We start from the raw sequence: 15,147 nt of genomic DNA, 5'->3' as shown, positions 1-15,147 counted from the left end.
ATCCTCCTGAAGTTGTGGAAAAAGCCAATTCTGCAGCATTTGAAGATAACTCATTCCAGTCACTGTGATTTTCTCAATAAAGAAAAGACCACACACATTTTTCTTGTGGGGATATGTGAAGAAAAGCGTGTTCATCTCACTTTTACCTCGTGACACAAAACAGAATAACAGCTGCCATAACTTCTGTAAAAGTAGATACATTGTGTAAACTTTATGATGAATTTAGCTGTCATCTAGATGCTGTTCATGCTGCTGCTGCTGGCCACACAGTGTGTCTGTAACAGCATAGCTAAAACTTTAAGACTCTGTGAGTATTTTGTAATTCATCCTGTTTTTAGTATGTTTTTACTGATAAATAAGTTTTGGGATCAGGTCATTCTTTTTAAAACACCATGTACAGTTTAATTTAGCAACAGTCCATGTAGCTGAAGTCCATCAAATATTACAGTTTCTGTCCATTTCTTTAGTAACATACTATCTGTAGTAGTCAATGCCACCCCTCCCACTCCCTACCAAATTTGTAACTAAAACTTAGTTATTGCTGGACCTCATTTTCAAATGCTTTTTGTGAGACACTTAAATTTTTGATTGATTAATATTTTATGTGGCGAAATATAATCCCAAACTTGATACTGAGGGACTGATGACATAGTCGTTTGATCCCTTTATTAATCCAACCAACCAACCGACCAACCAGCCAGCCAGCCAGCCAGCCAGCCAGCCAACTTGATACTGAAGAAGCATTTCTTTACTTTTTAATTTTTCCAGCTATCCCCGGTAACATGGTTTCTCCTCTTAGCTTGTAATAACAGCTGCCTATCCTGTTAAAATAATGACCATAGTTTCAGATGAATAATAGGAAATGCATAAAATTTTGCTTACTACTGTTCATTACAGAGAAGAATGCAAGGAGAAATGTGTGCTTTAAGGACAGCTAGAGGGAAGCAGGCGGGATATGAACAATTTCTGTCGTGGGAGTTTGGATAAACGGAAAATGCCAGTTGGTAAAAAGGCCATTAGAAAAATATTCTTTGACAGTTCTATTTAGAATGTTGGCATGGATCATCCCGAAGACTGTCAAAGTTGTTGCAAAATTTGAGATAACTAGAAAATTAATAATACAAAAATTATGATGTTAGGAAATGGTAATGGGAGATATGTAGGAACACAACTGCAAGAGCCATTAGATAGGGAGTATCAAATCACCAGTATTTTTGTGTGCAGCACAGTAATCAAGCCAGGTGATGGAAGATAGTGGCACTGAGTCGCAATAAGCAAGCATGAAAAGTTTTGGTAAAGGTTCAGCTTATAATGCAAGCACTCTTTTGCACTACGTGTCAGCCTATGCGGCTCTTACTTCTATACAGATAAAACTTTGGTTGATTTAACTCTTTATTCTGTGAATCATTACAAAGACAACTGAAGTAAAATGGAACTCTCTCCACAGAGAAAATAAATAAGAAAACATATTATAGCTCGACGTGTCACGGAGTAACCAACAATGTCCACTGTACATTTCCATTACGTCACTGGTGCTTCCTACACTGGCTGTCCCCTCTCCTCTGTAAAGCAGAGTTCCAGGCACATATGGGCATATGTATTTTATTATCCTGCCTGGCCAAGAGCACTTCTCTGAGAATGGTGTCTTCTCCGTCATAATCATCTTCTGTGTGGAGCTTGGTGTGCTCCTTCCTGGGGCTGTCATCTCTTCTTGAGTTTGTTGCCACACAGGTGCCATTTCTTCTGTTTGTTTCTGCTCAATGGAGATAGTTTGTTGCTTTCCATCATGGTATATTTGCAATGTATACTCATTTCTTGCCAAAATTTTGAACTGTCTATATATGGTGGCTGAATGGGTGATTGTACAGCACTTGTTTGCAACCAGACAGTTTCTTAGCTCATAAGTACGAACAATGTATTTGTGCCACAACAAGAACCTAGTGTTAAGAGTGGTTTCGCCATGTGATTATATGCCTGTTGAGATACCTACAGCATATCACTCGCTGTCTCATCATCTGGTAGTTCTGCGAAGAATTCTGCTGGTAGTTTCAGCATCTCTCCATAAACTATTCAACAATGGAGGTGTCTAGTTCTCGCATGCATGTTATTCTGAGGCCTAGCAGCACTAACTGCAATGCTGAATTCCAGCTGTCCTTATGACACATCAAGGCTGCCTTTAGCATCCTGTGCCACCGCTCAACCATGCCGTTGCTCACTGGGTGATACACAGTAGTATGGTGTGTCAAAAACCACCTAGTTTGAGCAATTCTAGGAACAACATTGATTCAAATTATTGCTTTTGATCAGTCATATTGTACAGCAGGTACCTGAAGCACGCAATTTATGATGGCAAACATACTTGTTACAGTCTCCGCTGAGATGTCTGACAGTGGTGATGCTTCCACTCATCTTGTATAATGATCCACTGCAATCAATAAGTATTTGTACACTTCGGAAGGTGGTAATGGGCGCACAATATCTACGTGCATGTGTGAGAATCTCTTCGTAGACAGCAGAAAGTCTCCGATTACTCTGTGTACGTGTCATTCAGTCTTCCTTCTTTACCCAACTGTGACAATCATTGTTTTATGCCTGGTCAGTCTAAACGATTTGTCATAAGCTTTAAACTTGATTCAACCTGTGGATACTGTCAAAAACAACCTTCGGTAGCTCTACTGGGATGAAAGGCAGGGGTCTATCCTTGAATACGTCGCATTATATTTTAACATTTGTGACCACTCGTGCTAATTTCAATTGTCATTTCTGTAGGTTACAACCACTGCTTTCACCAACCTGACAACTGAGCCATTCACTTATTGTGTTATAGTGTCACATACATTAAACCCACTTCACTGACAATCCCTCAAAGATGTCTACAATATTCTGACAGTGTCCTATCCCTTACTTGTTCCCCCTTGCACATTTGCCATATGTGTTGATTCAACAGTTTACGCATTCACCTAATAAAGACATTTTTTATTATTGTTTATGGTCATTCTGCTCAAGACCAGATTATCACTTCCTCTCCTCTTGCTGTTGCCCTAGCATCAAGCGCATTCACTGTCACTGCAAACTTCGTGTGCTTGCCAATGATCTTGTTCTGGACAAATATGTGTTTAATTATCACGAACCAGAGTACTGGTTTTTCTGGTATGAACTGTGATGTCTGTACTTTCATCTGTTGTTTGTTTTTCACCATGTGCTAATCCTTGGAGTAGTTTGCATCTCTAATATCAATTTAAGTTCTTTGAGTTGTTTCAGGAGGCTTGCTAAATACATGTCCTCAATCTTCTATAAAGCCTCTGGACTCGATAATCTCTACTGCCTGTGCATACTACTATATTTTTACCATTAGTTCTCTGGGTCACCACTTTATGCAGCTCTTATGTCAACTTACCTACAGATAAAACTTTGGCTGATCTAACTCTTTATTTTACAAATCAAATTACAAAGACAAGTGAAGTAAAGTGCAAACAAATGAAACTCACTCTGTCCAGAAAACAAAGAATAAACATATGATGGTTAGACATTTGTCATTGAAAACCACCTATTATGTCCACTATACGTTTCCACTAAATTGCTGGTGGTTCCTACAATGTCATCAAAAACTGTCACTTTTTCTTAAGCTCAACGTCATTTTTATCAATGGTTATCATAAATTTTCTAACAATGACTTGTCTAATATTGTTGCTAAGAATACTGTAGTAATCAGTTTCATTTCATGTTTTTTGCAAGGTGAGACCTGCTTTAACTGAATATCTGTAGTACTTACTTCAGCTTATCAACCAACATACATTGCTACTATGTTGTTCAGTTTGGCAAAAGAAAGTACTGCTTCTTTAACTGTTCATCAGTTCTTTTAATGCTGCAGTTTGTGTGTTTTTCCATTTCCCCGGTAGAAAAATTAGTATTATGGGTGATCAATGTGGATATTGCCTTCAGTTAGTCAGCCTGGGAATAAAATACGAGGTGTGAGTCCCTACGGCAGTGGTCAGCAAACTCATTAGTCAAGAGAGCCATTTATTAACAGTTCAATGCTGGAAACTTTTTGAGAGTCAAATTTTTCGAATATAAGCTATACAGGTACACTGATGGTTATCAACTTAATTAGGATCCTCTTAAGCTAGCTTTTACAAAAATCTCCTCCATCTGGAGTGAAGTACATTCACTGAGATCAACCCTTTCCAACATACCCATCCACACTTCACATTCATATACTCATTTTGTCTACCTCCTTTTGCTCATCCTCTCTGTATATCCAAACAGTCTCACCATACTTTTCTCAATACTTGATACTATTTGTCCTTTCACTCCACAATGCTCCCAAAAATTAACTTAAGAAACATTACTTAAAGTTTTGAGCCTTAGTTAAACTCTAGGTGCACTGAATAACACCTGCTCTCATACTTAATCACGATATTATTAATTGATAAAATTATATAGTAAGGCATCCACAAACTTAAATCCCAACACTGACTGACAAATACTAATGTGAACTATGACCTTGCATCTCCTTGGAAAGGTTGGGTAATTTTTGGTAAGACTCCAGATTCTCAGCAATAAGACCATTTCTCAGTTTATTCTTCATAGTTGAAAATGATAGTTTGCATGAATATGTAGACCTGAATACGGAAAGAACAGCAAATGCTATTTTTTTCCTTTGACTTACGACAGGAATAATATTCCAGGTGTTAAAAATCAACATATCTTCACTTCAGAGCACTCACCTAAAGATAAAAACACAAACACCTATTGAGCATTTAAAAACTGAATTAAGGAAAGCAGCCATATCTACCAGTATTTTTATTTATTGTTGTACAAGCTTATATTTATTTGTCCATGTCATTGTCTGTTGATGTATTTCTGATTCATTATTAATATAATTATTTTCTTTCACCTGATGGCACCTATTTTTCCGCACTTCATGTGAAACAGTTCCACAATCTCCATCAGAATACGCATTTCTTCTGCTGCTTTGCATTGCATGAAAATCAGCAAGTTAAAAATTATCTCATATGCCAGACTTAGAGGCATTATTCATCCCTCACTTTTGAAGACACTGTCACAAGCAGAAAAAGTCATGCGGGTGGTAGCAAATGGAAGCAGTCTGAGTCATGTACACCGCCACCTAACACCGCTTCTTGCCCAAGCCGAAAAGCTACTTCTGTGTACTACTTCGTAGATGAGCCACACTCATGGTGCCAAAGAGCCACATGTGGCTCGCAAGCCACAGTTTGCCGACCACTGCCCTAGGGTGATTGTTCAGAAGTTAACAAAGTACTCAATGAGGTTTTCTCATGGAACTGTAAATTATGGAGGCACAGTTAGAGGATCACGAACAAGAAAGTAAGAATCAATACTAGTCACACAGTACATTTGAAAAATAAATCCTATGAAGCTGATGTTGAGATTTTAAAGTCAAATAGTTTGAAGTGTGCAACTATTGCCATTAACAATGCTGCCTTTTCCAACTTAAGCATTTCAGTATATTTACATTAGCTATATTTCAATATATTCAAACAATTGTGTTTCTTTCTCTGTTTCATGTGGAATTAACAGCATCCTGACAGTGCGGTACTGTGTTTCTCAACTGACACTCAGCTTTGCAGTGCCACTCACTAAATGTTTCAGCCAACAGCAGCAGGAAGTTATTGTCAAGAGTCTCATTATATTAATAATTAACCAAATGGAATTTAAAAGCACTGTAACTGGTACTATGTAATTCAAGTCACAAAATGGTTAGTTCTCATCTAACTGTCAAAAGAGAACACTGTCTGGCATAGCATACAGTCTTTGTATTAATTCAGATATATATAGATAAGAGTCAGTATATGTAGTGTTTAAATTGTGGATAAAAAAAGAGATTTAAGACTATGATTTTTTTATTATTGGTGAATAATTACATTTATTTCACCTCAACTTCATAGGAAAACATTAGTATTTTAACAATTAAACCAAACCAATCAGCATAAAATATATTCAAAGTTGTACATTTAAAGAAAATAATCTGTGATATTTATAGCAGAAATAAATGATCTTTGATTGAGTCACTAACTAATATTGTTTATAGTATTGATAACAAAACAAGGGATTTACTCATACTACAAGTCTCTAATCTTCTGCAGTAGGGCATAAACATAAACCTGCAAAACATACAACTGGAAAACAATTAATAAACATCAATAAAATTGCTGCAAATTATTTATCATAATTTTTGTAGTTTCCTTGTTTGTCTACAAAGTTCAATGTGGTTACAATAATTGAATTTTCAAACGTTGCTTAATGAAAATTATATAAAGTAACAGTTAGGGTAATATAGGGGGAACAATGCAGGTTCTTGAGATTTGTGCAAGCAGCAGGGCATCGTGTTCAAACTATTTACAAGTCCCTTGAAATCTTTCACAAATTGTATAACTAGTGCAATCAAAATAGTTTGTAAAAAGGGGGAAATTTTTGCAATTGCCAGAAAAAGTAAAGATCCAGTATTATAAGCATTTTACAAGAATTAATACAGTATATGAAACGAAGTTATTAAATACGCTCAGAAAGTTAAAATGGTGTGGCTTGGTGACTGAATGGTGAAATATCAGACTAGCGATAAAAAGCTTTCGAGTTTGATCTCCTCAGCCCCAGAATTTTTATCTGACAGTTTTCACTTCTTTCACCTCAGGCAATGTACGTTAATGTGAAAAATGCCGAATTCCATTGCGGTTCATAATCTGTGTTAAACTGTAGGTGTCCCAATAACTGTCAAAGTTCAAAGGAAACAGCGGCATAGTATCTGTAATAGAACTGTGTGTAGTAAAACATTGTGATGTTGAAACCAACCTTCAGGTAAATGACAGCATTACCCTCTTTATGATTAATACTGTTTTGACTGTTATACAGAGGACCCAGCCAATGTGCAAGACACAAAAACAATTAATCTCAATGATTAGACTGTATCTCATAATTTTTAAAAATAGAAATTATTTTGTAAACAATCAAACATGCAGGATGCAATAATGAGAATATTATGAAAATGATAGATTGCTACTCACCATAGTGGGGATGTTGAGACGTACACAGGCACTACAAAAAGAGACCACTGTCTCTGACCACCACGTGCATGTGTGTGTGTGTGTGTGTGTGTGTGTGTGTGTGTGTGTGTGTGTGTGTGTGTATGTGTGTAGTCTACTTTAGAAGAAGGTCTTTTGGCCAAAAGCTTACACGTTGAGCAGCCTTTCTGCTGTGCCTGTCTGCGGCTCAACATCTCCATATATGGTGAGTAGCGACCATACTTTCCTTCTCATAGTACTGAATATTTTTAACAATTTCTTCATATGTGTGATCACGGCATCGGTAGTTGATGAATAACTGCTTATGATATTTTAATTTTATCTACACAGCTACAAAAATACACATTTATTTTACCCATTTTTTCATAAGCTACTGAGGTGTGACTTGTACTTATTACAGTTTTGTCAGTTTTCTGCTTACATCTGGATATGTCAGTTATATGCACATTTATCAGGTATTCATGCCTTCGGTACTGATCTAGCTTCACTTTCACTTGCAGTATCACACATTTCCTGACCTAAGAACTGGCTAAATATTCCACCACTAGTGCACATAAATGTGTACTTACATTTCTGTAACTAAACGTGTTTTTGTGAGCAATGTTGTCAGATCACCTCCTACATTAGGCTTTCACTTCATTTAAAACGTTTGTTTCGGTCTATGCATTGTCATATGTGCATTACATTCTCATTAATGTGTATTTAATTATGTGAGTGGGGTGGAAGGGTTGTGTGGGTGTAAATGATCTAGACAGAAGATTGGGGGGGGGGGGGTTGAGGTAGGAAGAGGGAAGGTAGGGAGGGGGGGATCTAGGAAGGGGGTGAGGCAGTGACTTTAGAGATGAGGAAGCAAACAATGAATGAAAATGAAGAGGAAGGGAGACTAGGCAGATTATGAAATGGAGAAGGGGGTGCCCAGAGGCAAAATGGTGAAGAGAGGGGTGCAGTGGAGGAAGGGGGAGGGGAGTGGGGAGAAAGGGGGGAGAAATGGGGGAGAGAGGGGAGAGAGAGGAGAAAGGGGGGAGAGAGGGGAGAAAGGGGGGAGAGAGGGGGGGAGCAGGGGGGGGGTGTTTTTTTTGCCCCCTCCCCATGCAGGTACACGAATAGCATGTAGTCTTGCAGCCTTATTAATGAAACAATATAGTTTACAGGAAGAAACTCGAAACACACAATCACCTGTCCCAAAAACATGCACATGCAACAAATTATTACAGTTAACAGCATGGCAAAACTATTTAATAACACTTCCTGTCAATAGTTGGCATGTGGAATCAAGTTTGTACCGGTACAAGAAAGTACACATATTCTTTCAAACAGTTGTCATAGAACTACAAGAAATAAGGCAGGAGGAAAGCAATCAATTATCACATCACTGACAAGCAGAGACTCACATGTTAGGTTACCATACACCCACATTTATACGGACTTTACCACATTCTTAACATTTAATGTAATGTCCTCAAACATTTTTATGATTTCTGCTGGTGTCCACATTTTTTTTGTTTTAGGTATTAATATCTTTTGAATTTTGTTTTCATCTCATATAGTCAACAAGTTACAGTGAAACCCTTATTTTACGATTTCATGCAGTCCAGACTTTAAAAAATGCAAACCCGAGGAAAATGCAGAATCAAGGAAAACATTAAAACCCCAAAAATATGAGCAAAACCGTATGTAATTGGCATTACAGGTTATAGGTTTGCAACTTGCTGCACGCTACTCTCTCTCTCTCTCTCTCTCTCTCTCTCTCTCTCTCTCTCTTCCCCCCCTCCCAACTCAGCATTGTTACCACATTCTGGAACTTTGTTATGACTGTAATACAATATGTTCTGCAATATTCACTGTTATTAGAGTACGATGGATGAAATAAATATTTGCCTGTTTATTTCCGAATGTGTGATGATTTCCAAGTGTGGTTAGACAGAAAATCTAGGAGGACAGCTTACATTCCTATGAGAGAAACAAGTCGCAATAAAATTTATATTGATCCTTGTCACAAATACTTTGCTGTTTATTTCCAAATATGAAGCTATTTCCGATTGGGCAATTAGGCAGAAACCTAAGAGGACAACTTAAATTGCTGCCAGTGAAATGATGAGCAATAACATTCATATTCTTCCTTGTCACAAATATTTCACACTCTGCACAACCACAAACATATCACCCTAAAAAATTCTTGGTACAACTGAGATTCTCCTGTCACTTACACATCCATAAACATCAACTTGGCACTATAGTGATCAAAACAAATCAGTAGTCTCATTCCTGGTCGCCTTCACAGTGCCACCAAGTCAAGGTTCCTGCAAAAAGTATTGTGAAATGTACTCAATCTATCATCACTGGGCGGTGAAGCTAAACGTTAAAAGCTGTGTTGGCAATGCCAATTGTGGATTACATCATCATTTCCTCTCTAACGTCTCCCCTCTCTGCAACAGCCTGAAATATTCTCTTAACTCTGTCACCACCCAGAGTGTGAACAGCCTGTCTTTTGTGCCACTTATAAATCATTCAGTCACATCAAATGTCAATAGGAGGAAAACTGGACGAAGTCACGCGAGGCATCAAGTAAGAACGTAGAATCGAGTAAATCTTACTCTGAAGAAATGTAAAATCAGGGTATTTTTAACATTGATCTTATGGGTTTTTCACAGGGGCTATGAATTTATGGAATAGAATTGCAAAAAATGTAAAAACAAAGAATGTAAAATTGAACTTCCCTTGAATATACTTTTTACTTTGGTTATTGATTACATCATCATAGACTTACACAGGAGAATTTTTGTTGGATAAAAATACTGAAATGGATGTTTTGATAAATTTGCAAATTTAAAAATATTCATAGCCACATATGATGGAAAACCTGAAACAAGCCAGAAGAAATAATCAAAGTACATTGTGTCATGTAGTAGTGAAGGATAATTTAGTGAATTAATTGAAATTGTGCAGTTCTTGTTTGCATTGCCAGCCTGCAATTCTTGTGTTCAGAGGTTGTTCTCCTTAATACAGGCACAAGGGACAGCTGCCTCTGTAAAATGCATTCCAATGTTGAAATTTAATTTGTGTCAGCTAAACAAACTTTTAAAAAAGATTTTGATCAGTGAAAAATACTCATGGAACATGGGCTCTAACGTAATGTAGGTATCCGTAATATTTTTTGTTTTGTTTGTTTCATATGTAATACAGCCATTTGACAACATAAAACTGAACTAATAATGCTTCATTCAGCAGTGCCAAAGGGATTAATATAGATCACAATAGGAACATGATGATTAATGTTTTACTGCAATCATACTTTCTTAGTTCCAAATCCAAAAAAACATCCCAGCCTAGCGCCAATTGCATGGCTAAACTACAGTTAAGAGATACAGCAATCATATTCTTCTATTTAAAACAAAGAAAAAACATTCTAGCACCATTATACAGGGTGTCCCAAACCTCCTGCGTCAAATTAAAACAGGCAAAATTGGGTCTACAACCGATTATATTGAGGTATGGAACCAATGGCCGGAAGTGTATATATGTCTGCTTGTGTCTGTGTATGTGCGGATGGATATGTGTGTGTGCGCGAGTGTATACCTGTCCTTTTTTCCCCCTAAGGTAAGTCTTTCCGCTCCCGGGATTGGAATGACTCCTTACCCTCTCCCTTAAAACCCACATCCTTTCGTCTTTCCCTCTCCTTCCCTCTTTCCTGATGAGGCAACAGTTTGTTGCGAAAGCTTGAATTTTGTGTGTATGTTTGTGTGTCTGTCGACCTGCCAGCATTTTCATTTGGTAAGTCACATCATCTTTGTTTTTAGATATATTTTTCCTACGTGGAATGTTTCCCTCTATTATAACTATATATATATATATATATATATATATATATATATATATATATACACACACACACACACACACACACACACACACACACACACACACACACACTCCGCAAGCCACCTTACGGTGTGTGGCGGAGGGTACTTATTGTACCACTATCTGATCCCCCCTTCCCTGTTCCATTCACGAATTGTGCGTGGGAAGAACGACTGCTTGTAAGTCTCCGTATTTGCTCTAATTTCTCGGATCTTTTCGTTGTGATCATTACGCGAGATATATGTGGGCGGTAGTAATATGTTGCCCATCTCTTCCCGAAATGTGCTCTCTCGTAATTTCGATAATAAACCTCTCCGTATTGCGTAACGCCTTTCTTGAAGTGTCCGCCACTGGAGCTTGTTCAGCATCTCCGTAACGCTCTCGCGCTGACTAAATGTCCCCATGACGAATCGCGCTGCTTTTCGCTGGATCATGTCTATCTCTTCTATTAATCCAACCTGGTAAGGGTCCCATACTGATGAGCAATACTCAAGAATTGGACGAACAAGCGTTTTGTAAGCTACTTCTTTCGTCGATGAGTCACATTTTCTTAGAATTCTTCCTATGAATCTCAACCTGGTGCCTGCTTTTCCCACTATTTGTTTTATGTGATCATTCCACTTCAGATCGCTCCGGATAGTAACTCCTAAGTATTTTACGGTCGTTACCGCTTCCAATGATTTACCACCTATGGCATAATCGTACTGGAATGGATTTCTGCCCCTATGTATGCGCATTATATTACATTTATCTACGTTTAGGGAAAGCTGCCAGCTGTCGCACCATGCATTAATCCTCTGCAGGTCTTCCTGGAGTACGTACGAGTCTTCTGATGTTGCTACTTTCTTGTAGACAACCGTGTCATCTGCAAATAGCCTCACGGAGCTACCGATGTTGTCAACTAAGTCATTTATGTATATTGTAAACAATGAAGGTCCTATCACGCTTCCTTGCGGTACTCCCGAAATTACCTCTACATTTGCAGATTTTGAACCATTAAGAATGACATGTTGTGTTCTTTCTTCTAGGAAATCCTGAATCCAATCACAAACCTGGTCCGATATTCCGTAAGCTCTTATTTTTTTCACTAAACGTAAGTGCGGAACCGTATCAAATGCCTTCCTGAAGTCCAGGAATACGGCATCAATCTGCTCGCCAGTGTCTACGGCACTGTGAATTTCTTGGGCAAATAGGGCGAGCTGAGTTTCACATGATCTCTGTTTGCGGAATCCATGTTGGTTATGATGAAGGAGATTTGTATTATCTAAGAACGTCATAATACGAGAACACAAAACATGTTCCATTATTCTACAACAGATTGACGTAAGCGAAATAGGCCTATAATTATTCGCATCTGATTTATGACCCTTCTTGAAAATGGGAACGACCTGCGCTTTCTTCCAGTCGCTAGGTACTTTACGTTCTTCCAGCGATCTACGATAAATTGCTGATAGAAAGGGGGCAAGTTCTTTAGCATAATCACTGTAGAATCTTAAGGGTATCTCGTCTGGTCCGGATGCTTTTCCGCTACTAAGTGATAGCAGTTGTTTTTCAATTCCGATATCGTTTATTTCAATATTTTCCATTTTGGCGTCCGTGCGACGGCTGAAGTCAGGGACCGTGTTACGATTTTCCGCAGTGAAACAGTTTCGGAACACTGAATTCAGTATTTCTGCCTTTCTTCGGTCGTCCTCTGTTTCGGTGCCATCGTGGTCAACGAGTGACTGAATAGGGGATTTAGATCCGCTTACCGATTTTACATATGACCAAAACTTTTTAGGGTTCTTGTTTAGATTGTTTGCCAATGTTTTATGTTCGAATTCGTTGAATGCTTCTCTCATTGCTCTCTTTACGCTCTTTTTCGCTTCGTTCAGCTTTTCCTTATCAGCTATGATTCGACTACTCTTAAACCTATGATGAAGCTTTCTTTGTTTCCGTAGTACCTTTCGTACATGATTGTTATACCACGGTGGATCTTTCCCCTCGCTTTGGACCTTAGTCGGTACGAACTTATCTAAGGCGTACTGGACGATGTTTCTGAATTTTTTCCATTTTTGTTCCACATCCTCTTCCTCAGAAATGAACGTTTGATGGTGGTCACTCAGATATTCTGCGATTTGTGCCCTATCACTCTTGTTAAGCAAATATATTTTCCTTCCTTTCTTGGCATTTCTTATTACACTTGTAGTCATTGATGCAACCACTGACTTATGATCACTGATACCCTCTTCTACATTCACGGAGTCGAAAAGTTCCGGTCTATTTGTTGCTATGAGGTCTAAAACGTTAGCTTCACGAGTTGGTTCTCTAACTATCTGCTCGAAGTAATTCTCGGACAAGGCAGTCAGGATAATGTCACAAGAGTCTCTGTCCCTGGCTCCAGTTCTGATTGTGTGACTATCCCATTCTATACCTGGTAGATTGAAGTCTCCCCCTATTACAATAGTATGATCACGAAACTTCTTCACGACGTTCTGCAGGTTCTCTCTGAGGCGCTCAACAACTACGGTTGCTGATGCAGGTGGTCTATAGAAGCATCCGACTATCATATCTGACCCACCTTTGATACTTAGCTTAACCCAGATTATTTCACATTCGCATTCGCTAATAACTTCACTGGATATTATTGAATTCTTTACTGCTATAAATACTCCTCCACCATTGGCGTTTATCCTATCCTTGCGGTATATATTCCATTCTGTGTCTAGGATTTCGTTACTGTTCACTTCCGGTTTTAACCAACTTTCCGTTCCTAATACTATATGCGCACTATTTCCTTCAATAAGAAATACTAATTCAGGAACCTTGCCCTGGATACTCCTGCAGTTTACCAATATTACGTTAACTTTTCCTGTTTTTGGTCTCTGAGGACGGACGTTCTCTATCAACGATGATAATGTCCTCTCTGGTAAGCCGTCAGGTATTTTATCGTTTCGCCCAAGGGGGGGTCCCTCTAACCTAAAAAACCCCCGTGTGCACGCCACACGTACTCTGCTACCCTAGTAGCTGCTTCCGGTGTGTAGTGCACGCCTGACCTGTCTAGGGGGGCCCTACAGTTCTCCACCCAATAATGGAGGTCGATGAATTTGCAACCATTATAGTCGCAGAGTCGTCTGAGCCTCTGGTTTAGACCCTCCACACGGCTCCAAACCAGAGGACCGCGATCGACTCTGGGCACTATGCTGCAGATATTAAGCTCAGCTTGCACTCCGCGTGCGATGCTGGTTGTCTTCACCAAATCAGCCAGCCGCCGGAAGGAACCAAGGATGGCCTCAGAACCCAAGCGGCAGGCGTCATTCGTTCCGACATGTGCTACTATCTGCAGCCGGTCACACCCAGTGCGTTCAATAGCTGCCGGAAGGGCCTCCTCCACATTACGGATGAGACCCCCCGGCAAGCACACCGAGTGCACACTGGCATTCTTCCCCGACCTACCCGCTATTTTCCTGAGGGGCTCCATAACCCGCCTAACGTTGGAGCTCCCTATAACTAATAGGCCCGCCCTCTGTGACTGTCGGGACCTTGCCGGAGAATCGGCCACTGGCCCAACAGGCGAGGCATCCTGTGGTGGCTCGGAAACGATGTCATCACCACTAGGAAGCACCCCGTACCTGTTGGAAAGGGGTAAGGCAGCTGCCACGCGGCCAGATCCCACCTTCGCCTTTCGGCCAGGCACGCGCGAGCCCACCACTGTCCGCCATTCACCCTGGAGTGATGGCTGACCGGTAAGATGCTCACTGCCGGAAGACGCAGCGACATCAGGGGTTCCATGTGATTCCAAGGCCACCGAAGTAGGCATAGGTCTCACCACAGTTGCCCCAACGCCACTACGAGCCGACGCCTGCGCCTCGGGCTCGATGAGCCTAACAGACAAAGCCTCCACCTGCCCCCGAAGAGTGGCCAATTCTCCTTGCGTCCGCTCACAACAACCACAGTCCCTACACATGACTATGTTTACCCTACTCTATACGGTGACAAATTCCCAAGATAATCTTCTGATGAGCTACTCTGATAATCAAGAAACACTCACTGAAATACGAGACGCGAAAACTACGCTAGGTTTTCCCAGAAAACTATTTAAAAGCTAAGCGCAGCAAATAAGTACAAAAACGCTTTATACAAACAGTACTCGCTGCTGCTGGTGCTCTCGCTCTGGCTGTCACAAGACAACTGCTGATTCAAGTGACTAGTGGCTAACGGCCGCGAAACAAACAAAAGACGGTTTTAGGGC

General features: G+C 39.8%; 1 protein-coding gene across 1 annotated transcript in view; it reads right to left on the bottom strand.

The window, feature by feature from the left end:
• The window catches only part of LOC124777280 (DNA-directed RNA polymerase III subunit RPC5), a 108,336-nt gene that overhangs the window by 27,429 nt on the left and 65,760 nt on the right, over positions 1-15,147 (bottom strand). The window lies entirely within an intron of this gene.

The sequence above is a fragment of the Schistocerca piceifrons genome, chromosome 2, assembly GCF_021461385.2.
Source record: "Schistocerca piceifrons isolate TAMUIC-IGC-003096 chromosome 2, iqSchPice1.1, whole genome shotgun sequence".
In the NCBI taxonomy this organism is placed as follows: Eukaryota; Metazoa; Arthropoda; class Insecta; order Orthoptera; family Acrididae; genus Schistocerca; species Schistocerca piceifrons.
Note: the sequence above shows the minus strand (reverse complement) of the source record. Positions and strands in the feature narration are given on the sequence as shown.